The following is a 9,861-nucleotide window of genomic DNA, read 5'->3' on the forward strand; positions in this document are numbered from 1 at the left end:
AGTGCAAGTTCCACCACTTAAAAAGATGAGAGGCGTCTGTAATTTACATCATAGGTAGACCTCAACTATGGGAGACAAACTGAGAAAAAAAAATACAGAAAATCACATTGTCTGTTTTTTTATCATTTTATTTGCATATTCTGGTGGAAAATAAGTATTTGGTCAGAAACAAACAATCAAGATTTCTGGCTCTCACAGACCTGTAACTTCTTCTTTAAGAGTCTCCTCTTTCCTCCACTCATTACCTGTAGTAATGGCACCTGTTTAAACTTGTTATCAGTATAAAAAGACACCTGTGCACACCCTCAAACAGTCTGACTCCAAACTCCACTATGGTGAAGACCAAAGAGCTGTCAAAGGACACCAGAAACAAAATTGTAGCCCTGCACCAGGCTGGGAAGACTGAATCTGCAATAGCCAACCAGCTTGGAGTGAAGAAATCAACAGTGGGAGCAATAATTAGAAAATGGAAGACATTCAAGACCACTGATAATCTCCCTCGATCTGGGGCTCCACGCAAAATCCCACCCCGTGGGGTCAGAATGATCACAAGAACGGTGAGCAAAAATCCCAGAACCACGCGGGGGGACCTAGTGAATGAACTGCAGAGAGCTGGGACCAATGTAACAAGGCCTACCATAAGTAATACACTATGCCACCATGGACTCAGATCCTGCAGTGCCAGACGTGTCCCACTGCTTAAGCCAGTACATGTCCGGGCCCATCTGAAGTTTGCTAGAGAGCATTTGGATGATCCAGAGGAGTTTTGGGAGAATGTCCTATGGTCTGATGAAACCAAACTGGAACTGTTTGGTAGAAACACAACTTGTCGTGTTTGGAGGAAAAAGAATACTGAGTTGCATCCATCAAACACCATACCTACTGTAAAGCATGGTGGTGGAAACATCATGCTTTGGGGCTGTTTCTCTGCAAAGGGGCCAGGACGACTGATCGGGGTACATGAAAGAATGAATGGGGCCATGTATCGTGAGATTTTGAGTGCAAACCTCCTTCCATCAGCAAGGGCATTGAAGATGAAACGTGGCTGGGTCTTTCAACATGACAATGATCCAAAGCACACCGCCAGGGCAATGAAGGAGTGGCTTCGTAAGAAGCATTTCAAGGTCCTGGAGTGGCCTAGCCAGTCTCCAGATCTCAACCCTATAGAAAACCTTTGGAGGGAGTTGAAAGTCCGTGTTGCCAAGCGAAAAGCCAAAAACATCACTGCTCTAGAGGAGATCTGCATGGAGGAATGGGCCAACATACCAACAGTGTGTGGCAACCTTGTGAAGACTTACAGAAAACGTTTGACCTCTGTCATTGCCAACAAAGGATGTATTACAAAGTATTGAGATGAAATTTTGTTTCTGACCAAATACTTATTTTCCACCAGAATATGCAAATAAAATGATAAAAAAACAGACAATGTGATTTTCTGTATTTTTTTTTCTCAGTTTGTCTCCTATAGTTGAGGTCTACCTATGATGTAAATTACAGACGCCTCTCATCTTTTTAAGTGGTGGAACTTGCACTATTGCTGACTGACTAAATACTTTTTTGCCCCACTGTATACCACTGATACATATCAAAGAACTCTATCACAGGGAAACACCCTTTAACTGGACATAGATCACAGGGTACAACTCCATACAAATATAAATCCTACAAGGAAGCCTGGAGTAAATATACACCCAAAAGTATAATTTACTAAAATTCAAATTTTATTATAATATAGCATACATAAAAGAACAAAAATACATAAACAAAGTGCTCATAGCATACACGTACAGGGACCCTGACTACTGCAAGTAACACCATGTAAACACTAACAGGCAGAGCACCGCTCAGTATAAAGCTGAGTACGGTTCAGATGACCATATCTGACGGTATATGTGTCTCCCATGTAACCCTTTATGCCTATATAGGCCAAATTAAAGGACCGATAGAGCCATGTCTGTCTTACCCATTATTGTTGGTGCCAGTGTCAGTCCCGCTGCCCCAAGCCCAGCGGGACTGACACTGGCACCAACAATAATGGGTAAGACAGACATGGCTCTATCGGTCCTTTAATTTGGCCTATATAGGCATAAAGGGTTACATGGGAGACACATATACCGTCAGATATGGTCATCTGAACCGTACTCAGCTTTATACTGAGCGGTGCTCTGCCTGTTAGTGTTTACATGGTGTTACTTGCAGTAGTCAGGGTCCCTGTACGTGTATGCTATGAGCACTTAGTTTATGTATTTTTGTTCTTTTATGTATGCTATATTATAATAAAATTTGAATTTTAGTAAATTATACTTTTGGGTGTATATTTACTAGTGGTGTGCTTGTCTGGGCCACCTGGCCTGGCCCTGACTCCTGTTTCAGCCCTATGCTGAAACCACCACCCGCCACCCAGTGAATAGACCACACACCAACCCCCACAGAAAGCACAGACAGGGAAAACTAAAAAACGCACCACGCCGCAGACACACAGGAAAACACAATAATGTGCCCAGGGCAAAACAAATACAAATATAGGAAGGAGAAATATAACAAAGGGTAATACACCACCAGATACGATATTTCTTCTCCAAGATCACCACTCCAGACCGGAATCACTAGGCACGAGGCACAAGCTATAATCGGCGATGCCCAAAGTCCAGCAATACTATTTAAAGGCCGTGGGCGTGACCCAGCCTCCAACCCGAGTACCAGCTAGATTAACCCTGGGCAACCTGGATAAAAATCTAGCCAGCGCCACTGAGCGTATAGTGGACGAATGTGGAATTACCGCTGTCTGTCGGATGCCCTAGTGTGAATAGCGTCCGACATGACAGTACCCCGCCTTCTACGAGGGACCGCAGGGCCCTCACGACTTATAGGACCCGGCTTGTCTGGATGGCGGCGGTGAAACATACTGACCAGCTGGTACCCAAGACCTCTCCTCCGGCCCATAACCCCGCCAGTGTACCAGGTACTGTAAAGTGCGGCGCACTACTCGAGAGTCAACCACCTTGGAGACTTCAAATTCCAAATTGCCATCCACCAAGACTGGAGGTGGCATCAGCGCCGCGTCCACGGAACCCACCACCTTTTTTAATAAAGATCTGTGGAACACGTTGTGTATCTTATATACCGTAGGGAGCTCCAATCGGTAGGCTACCGGGTTAATGATGGCGGCAACCCTAAATGGACCAATAAACCTTGGACCTAATTTCAGGGATGGTATTTTGAGTCTTATGTTTTTTGTGGACAACCACACCCAGTCACCCACACTCAGGTCCGGACCTGGCACACGTCTACTGTCAGCCACACGTTTGTACCTAGCATCTACACTCAGCAAGTGCTGTTTCACTCTCCTCCAGACAGAAGACAGTTGTGCTCCTAGCTGGTCCTCCTCCGGGACGCCAGCAGAGCCCCCCTGATGCAGAGTACAAAATTGAGGATGGTGCCCGTAAACTCAAAAGAACGGGGACTCCCCAGACGATTCCTGACGGTGATTACTTATGGCAAACTCCGCCAAAGGAAGGAACGTCGACCACTCCTCCTGATTGTCAGAAACAAAGCAGCCTAAATACTGCTCCAAATTCTGGTTCATACACTCGGTCTGACCATTTGACTGAGGATGAAACGCTGAAGAATGCGACAACTTGATCCCCAGCCGTGAGCAAAATGCTTTCCAAAATTTTGCCACAAACTGAGTACCCCTATCAGACACGATGTCAGACGGGACCCCGTGAAGTCTGACCACCTCCTGAACAAATACCTGAGCCAGAGTCTTCGCTTTAGGCAACGAAGGCAAGGACACAAAGTGCGACATCTTTGAGAACCGATCCACAACCACCAGGATGACATGTTCCCAGCTGAGGAGGGCAAGTCTGTAATAAAATCCATGGAGATCTCCGTCCAAGCAGCGTCGGACTGGGGTGTCTGGGGCCCACCAGAGGAATGGACTCTAGGGGCCCACCCTACAGCTATATGCAAATATCTGTCATTATAGTGGAGCATCGGCTGTAAAACACCGGCGGCTGCTGCACATCTACCGTGTACCCCAATAACTGGGATGTATAATTACGGTAGTTTACATTAATGGGGTTCTTGGTTAAAACAAGTTATCACTGATCCATGGGCTCCACAGGATAGGTGATCGCTTAGATCCGACCATTAGAAATTGCACCGATCGGAAGAATGGGGAAGTTTTATCCCTGACAGGACACTTTTATCACTATTTTAAAATGCAGCGGCAGGTGGGATTTCTGACCGCAGCTCCATTCATTCTCTTTGGGGCTTCCAGAAAAAAACAAGTGCAGCCACTAAGGGAATGAATGGATCAGTGATCTAGTCGGACATGCCACTCCAGTCTAATGGGGATAAAAAGTTCCACATTTTGCGGAGTGGGTCCAAGCAGTCAGACCCCACCAATCAATACGTTATCACTTATCCTGTGGAGAGGTGATTACTTTTTTCCACAGGAAACCCCTGTAAGTGCATCTCCGCCGCTGTGTACAAAGCATTACAACTCTAATGGAAATAAAGAATCTTCTCCTAATTAATATCAGAGAGAACAAATGACCGCCATACACAACACAATCCACTATACCAAGACCAATAATACCACATACAGGAAGAAATACCACCACACCATGACCAGACCACATAGTGACCGAATAATACTACATACAAGGGACAAATACCACCGCACCATGTCAAGACCACATATTATCACCACTTGGTGACCAAATAGCACATACAAGGGACAAATACCACAACACCATTTCCAGACCACATATTACCACCACATAGTGACTGAATACTACAATACTGATCAGAAATAAAAAAAAACAAAAAAAAAACACAATACTATCATCATAAGGCTGCCGTCACACTAGCAGTATTTGGTCAGTATTTTACATCAGTATTTGTAAGCCAAAACCAGGAGTGGAACAATCAGAGGCAAAGTATAATAGAAACATATGCACCACTTCTGTATTTATCACCCACTCCTGGTTTTGGCTTACAAATACTGATGTAAATTACAGACCAAATACTGAATGTGTGACGGCAGCCTAAGTGACATTATACTGTACACAGGAGATCTGTACTTAGTATGCAGTGTCTGTGTAGAGGTAATACAGAGATCACTGGTGACATTATACACAGGAGCTCTGTATATAATGTATAGGTAATACAGTGATCACTGGTGACATTGTACACAGGACCTCTGTATATAGTATACAGTGTATAGTGTCAGTGTATAGGTAACACTGACTCACCAGTGACGTCTCTAGGTGAAGTCCTTCATCTTTCATCCAGCACAGACCGCCGTCACTTCATCCAGCCAGGACTCGTTTCTGCAGGAAATAACACAGTTATCTCGAGCTCCGCTTGCAGAACACATTACTTAATTTTTCACAACTTCTACATTGCACCACATGAAGAAAAAAAGGCGATATAGTGTCACTCTACACAGTAACAGGACGGCCCCCCCATTTAAAACAGTGTCCTCAAAAAATAAAATAAATACATCACTGCAGTAATAATATCCCTTAATTAGCCCCTATGGTAATAATATTCCCCACCCTGGCCCCGTTTATCTCATTCCTGGATCCAGCCATATGTTCTCGCATCCTGCCCTCATGAGTATCCATTCTACCCCATATGATCTCCCCATCCTGCCCCATTCTGTCTCCTTCGTATCCATCCTGCCCCATGATCCAATCCTGCCCCATGTCTTTCATTCTGCCCCGTGTCTCCAATCATGCCCCGTGTCTACATTCTGCCCATGCCTCCAGTCCTGCCCCCAGTGTGTCCAGCAATCTGCCCAAGTATGTCCAGCATTGCCCCCAGACAGTGTCCAGCAATCTTCCCCAGTATGTCAAGCATATTGCCCCAGTGTGTCCCGCATTTCCCCCAGTGTGTCCAGAAATCTGCCCCAGTGTGTCCAGCATATTACCCCAGAGTGTCCAGCATTGCCCCCAGACAGTGTGTCCAGCAATCTGCCCCAGTGTGTCCAGCATATTACCCCCAGTGTGTCCAGCAATCTGCCCCAGTATGTCCAGCACTGCCCCCAGTGTGTCCAGCAATCTGCCCCAGTGTCCAGCATTGCCCCCAGTGTGTCCAGCAGTCTGCCCCAGTGTCCAGCATTGCCCCCAGTGTGTCCAGCAATCTGCCCCAGTGTCCAGCATTGCCCCCAGTGTGTCCAGCAATCTGCCCCAGTGTCCAGCATTGCCCCAGTGTCCAGCACTGCCCCCAGTGTGACCAGCAATCTGCCCCAGTGTCCAGCAATCTGCCCCAGTGTCCAGCATTGCCCCAGTGTACAGCACTGCCCCCAGTGTGACCAGCAATCTGCCCCAGTGTCCAGCAATCTGCCCCAGTGTCCAGCATTGCCCCAGTGTACAGCACTGCCCCCAGTGTGACCAGCAATCTGCCCCAGTGTCCAGCATTGCCCCCAGTGTGTCCAGCAATCTATCTGCCCCATTGTCCAGCAATCTGCCCCAGTGTCCAGCATTGCCCCAGTGTACAGAACTGCCCCCAGTGTGACCAGCAATCTGCCCCAGTGTCCAGCAATCTGCTCCAGTGTCCAGCAATCTGCCCCAGTGTCCAGCATTGCCCCAGTGTACAGCACTGCCCCCAGTGTGACCAGCAATCTGCCCCAGTGTCCAGCATTGCCCCAGTATGTCCAGCAATCTGCCCCAGTGTCCAGCACTGCCCCCAGTGTGTCCAGCAATCTGCTCCAGTGTCCAGCATTGCCCCCAGTGTGTCCAGCAATCTGCCCCAGTGTCCAGCATTGCCCCCAGTGTGTCCAGCAATCTGCCCCAGTGTCCAGCATTGCCCCCTGTGTGTCCAGCAATCTGCCCCAGTGTCCAGCATTGCCCCAGTGTCCAGCACTGCCCCCAGTGTAACCAGCAATCTGCCCCAGTGTCCAGCAATCTGCCCCAGTGTCCAGCATTGCCCCAGTGTACAGCACTGCCCCCAGTGTGACCAGCAATCTGCCCCAGTGTCCAGCATTGCCCCCAGTGTGTCCAGCAATCTGCCCCAGTGTCCAGCATTGCCCCAGTGTGACCAGCAATCTGCCCCAGTGTCCAGCAATCTGCCCCAGTGTCCAGCATTGCCCCAGTGTACAGCACTGCCCCCAGTGTGACCAGCAATCTGCCCCAGTGTCCAGCAATCTGCCCCAGTGTCCAGCATTGCCCCAGTGTACAGCACTGCCCCCAGTGTGACCAGCAATCTGCCCCAGTGTCCAGCATTGCCCCCAGTGTGTCCAGCAATCTATCTGCCCCATTGTCCAGCAATCTGCCCCAGTGTCCAGCATTGCCCCAGTGTACAGCACTGCCCCCAGTGTGACCAGCAATCTGCCCCAGTGTCCAGCAATCTGCCCCAGTGTCCAGCAATCTGCCCCAGTGTCCAGCATTGCCCCAGTGTACAGCACTGCCCCCAGTGTGACCAGCAATCTGCCCCAGTGTCCAGCACTGCCCCCAGTGTGTCCAGCAATCTGCTCCAGTGTCCAGCATTGCCCCCAGTGTGTCCAGCAATCTGCCCCAGTGTCCAGCATTGCCCCCAGTGTGTCCAGCAATCTGCCCCAGTGTCCAGCATTGCCCCCTGTGTGTCCAGCAATCTGCCCCAGTGTCCAGCATTGCCCCAGTGTCCAGCACTGCCCCCAGTGTAACCAGCAATCTGCCCCAGTGTCCAGCAATCTGCCCCAGTGTCCAGCATTGCCCCAGTGTACAGCACTGCCCCCAGTGTGACCAGCAATCTGCCCCAGTGTCCAGCATTGCCCCCAGTGTCCAGCAATCTATCTGCCCCATTGTCCAGCAATCTGCCCCAGTGTCCAGCATTGCCCCCAGTGTGTCCAGCAATCTGCCCCAGTGTCCAGCATTGCCCCAGTGTCCAGAACTGCCCCCAGTGTGACCAGCAATCTGCCGCAGTGTCCAGCAATCTGCCCCAGAGTCCAGCATTGCCCCAGTGTCCAGCACTGCCCCCAGTGTGACCAGAAATCTGCCCCAGTGTCCAGCAATCTGCCCCAGTGTCCAGCAATCTGCCCCAGTGTACAGCACTGCCCCCAGTGTGACCAGCAATCTGCCCCAGTGTCCAGCATTGCCCCCAGTGTGTCCAGCAATCTGCCCCAGTGTCCAGCATTGCCCCAGTGTCCAGCACTGCCCCAGTGTCCAGCAATCTGCCCCAGTGTCCAGCATTGCCCCAGTGTACAGCACTGCCCCCAGTGTGACCAGCAATCTGCCCCAGTGTCCAGCATTGCCCCCAGTGTGTCCAGCAATCTATCTGCCCCATTGTCCAGCAATCTGCCCCAGTGTCCAGCATTGCCCCAGTGTACAGCACTGCCCCAGTGTGACCAGCAATCTGCCCCAGTGTCCAGCAATCTGCCCCAGTGTCCAGCATTGCACCAGTGTCCAGCACTGCCCCAGTGTGACCAGCAATCTGCCCCAGTGTCCAGCAATCTGCCCCAGTGTCCAGCAATCTGCCCCAGTGTCCAGCAATCTGCCCCAGTGTCCAGCATTGCCCCAGTGTACAGCACTGCCCCCAGTGTGACCAGCAATCTGCCCCAGTGTCCAGCATTGCCCCCAGTGTGTCCAGCAATCTATCTGCCCCATTGTCCAGCAATCTGCCCCAGTGTCCAGCATTGCCCCAGTGTACAGCACTGCCCCAGTGTGACCAGCAATCTGCCCCAGTGTCCAGCAATCTGCCCCAGTGTCCAGCATTGCCCCAGTGTACAGCACTGCCCCCAGTGTGACCAGCAATCTGCCCCAGTGTCCAGCATTGCCCCCAGTGTGTCCAGCAATCTATCTGCCCCATTGTCCAGCAATCTGCCCCAGTGTCCAGCATTGCCCCAGTGTACAGCACTGCCCCAGTGTGACCAGCAATCTGCCCCAGTGTCCAGCAATCTGCCCCAGTGTCCAGCATTGCCCCAGTGTACAGCACTGCCCCCAGTGTGACCAGCAATCTGCCCCATTGTCCAGCAATCTGCCCCAGTGTCCAGCATTGCCCCAGTGTACAGCACTGCCCCCAGTGTGACCAGCAATCTGCCCCAGTGTCCAGCATTGCCCCAGTGTACAGCACTGCCCCCAGTGTGACCAGCAATCTGCCCCATTGTCCAGCAATCTGCCCCAGTGTCCAGCATTGCCCCAGTGTACAGCACTGCCCCCAGTGTGACCAGCAATCTGCCCCAGTGTCCAGCATTGCCCCAGTGTACAGCCCTGCCCCCAGTGTGAAAAGCAATCTGCCCCAGTGTCCAGCATTGCCCCCAGTGTGTCCAGAAATCTTCCCCAGACTTACCCCCACCCCCCCGCCGCCGCCGCCGCCTCACCCGCACCGCATGCCGGCTTATGTCCTCCTTCAGCCCCCAGTACCCCCGTCCTCATACTCACCTGTCCCACACACTGCACGGCCGTGCCGACATCCCTCGCGCTCTGTCCCGACTCCCGGCGGCGGCGCAGCATCGCATCTGCTTCCTGCTTGTGCGGTCATGTGATACTGTCATTAAGGTCATGAATATGCGCATATTCATGGCCTTAATGAGCGGTACCACGTGACCGCACAAGCAGGACGAGCTGCAGTGCAGACGCCGAGACCATCGCTGGAGCAGGGTCCTGGTGAGTATCGACTTCAAGGGGGGGGGGGCGGGGGGGCCCTGGAGCAGTGGGGGCCCTACCAGCAGGTGTCTGTGCCTGGGCCCACCGGAGGATCCTCCGGTTCTCCGGTGGGCCAGTCCGAGCCTGCGTCCAAGGCCTACTGGGTACCCCGAGAGGATGTAGTGTGCCAGCAGGATGGGAGCGGGGCGTCTTAGCCCTAGCGCACGTGGTGCATGCTGACACGTACGAGACCACGTCCTGTCGGATTTTGGGCCACCAAAACCGACGC

Source organism: Ranitomeya variabilis, chromosome 1 (genome assembly GCF_051348905.1).
Source record: "Ranitomeya variabilis isolate aRanVar5 chromosome 1, aRanVar5.hap1, whole genome shotgun sequence".
In the NCBI taxonomy this organism is placed as follows: Eukaryota; Metazoa; Chordata; class Amphibia; order Anura; family Dendrobatidae; genus Ranitomeya; species Ranitomeya variabilis.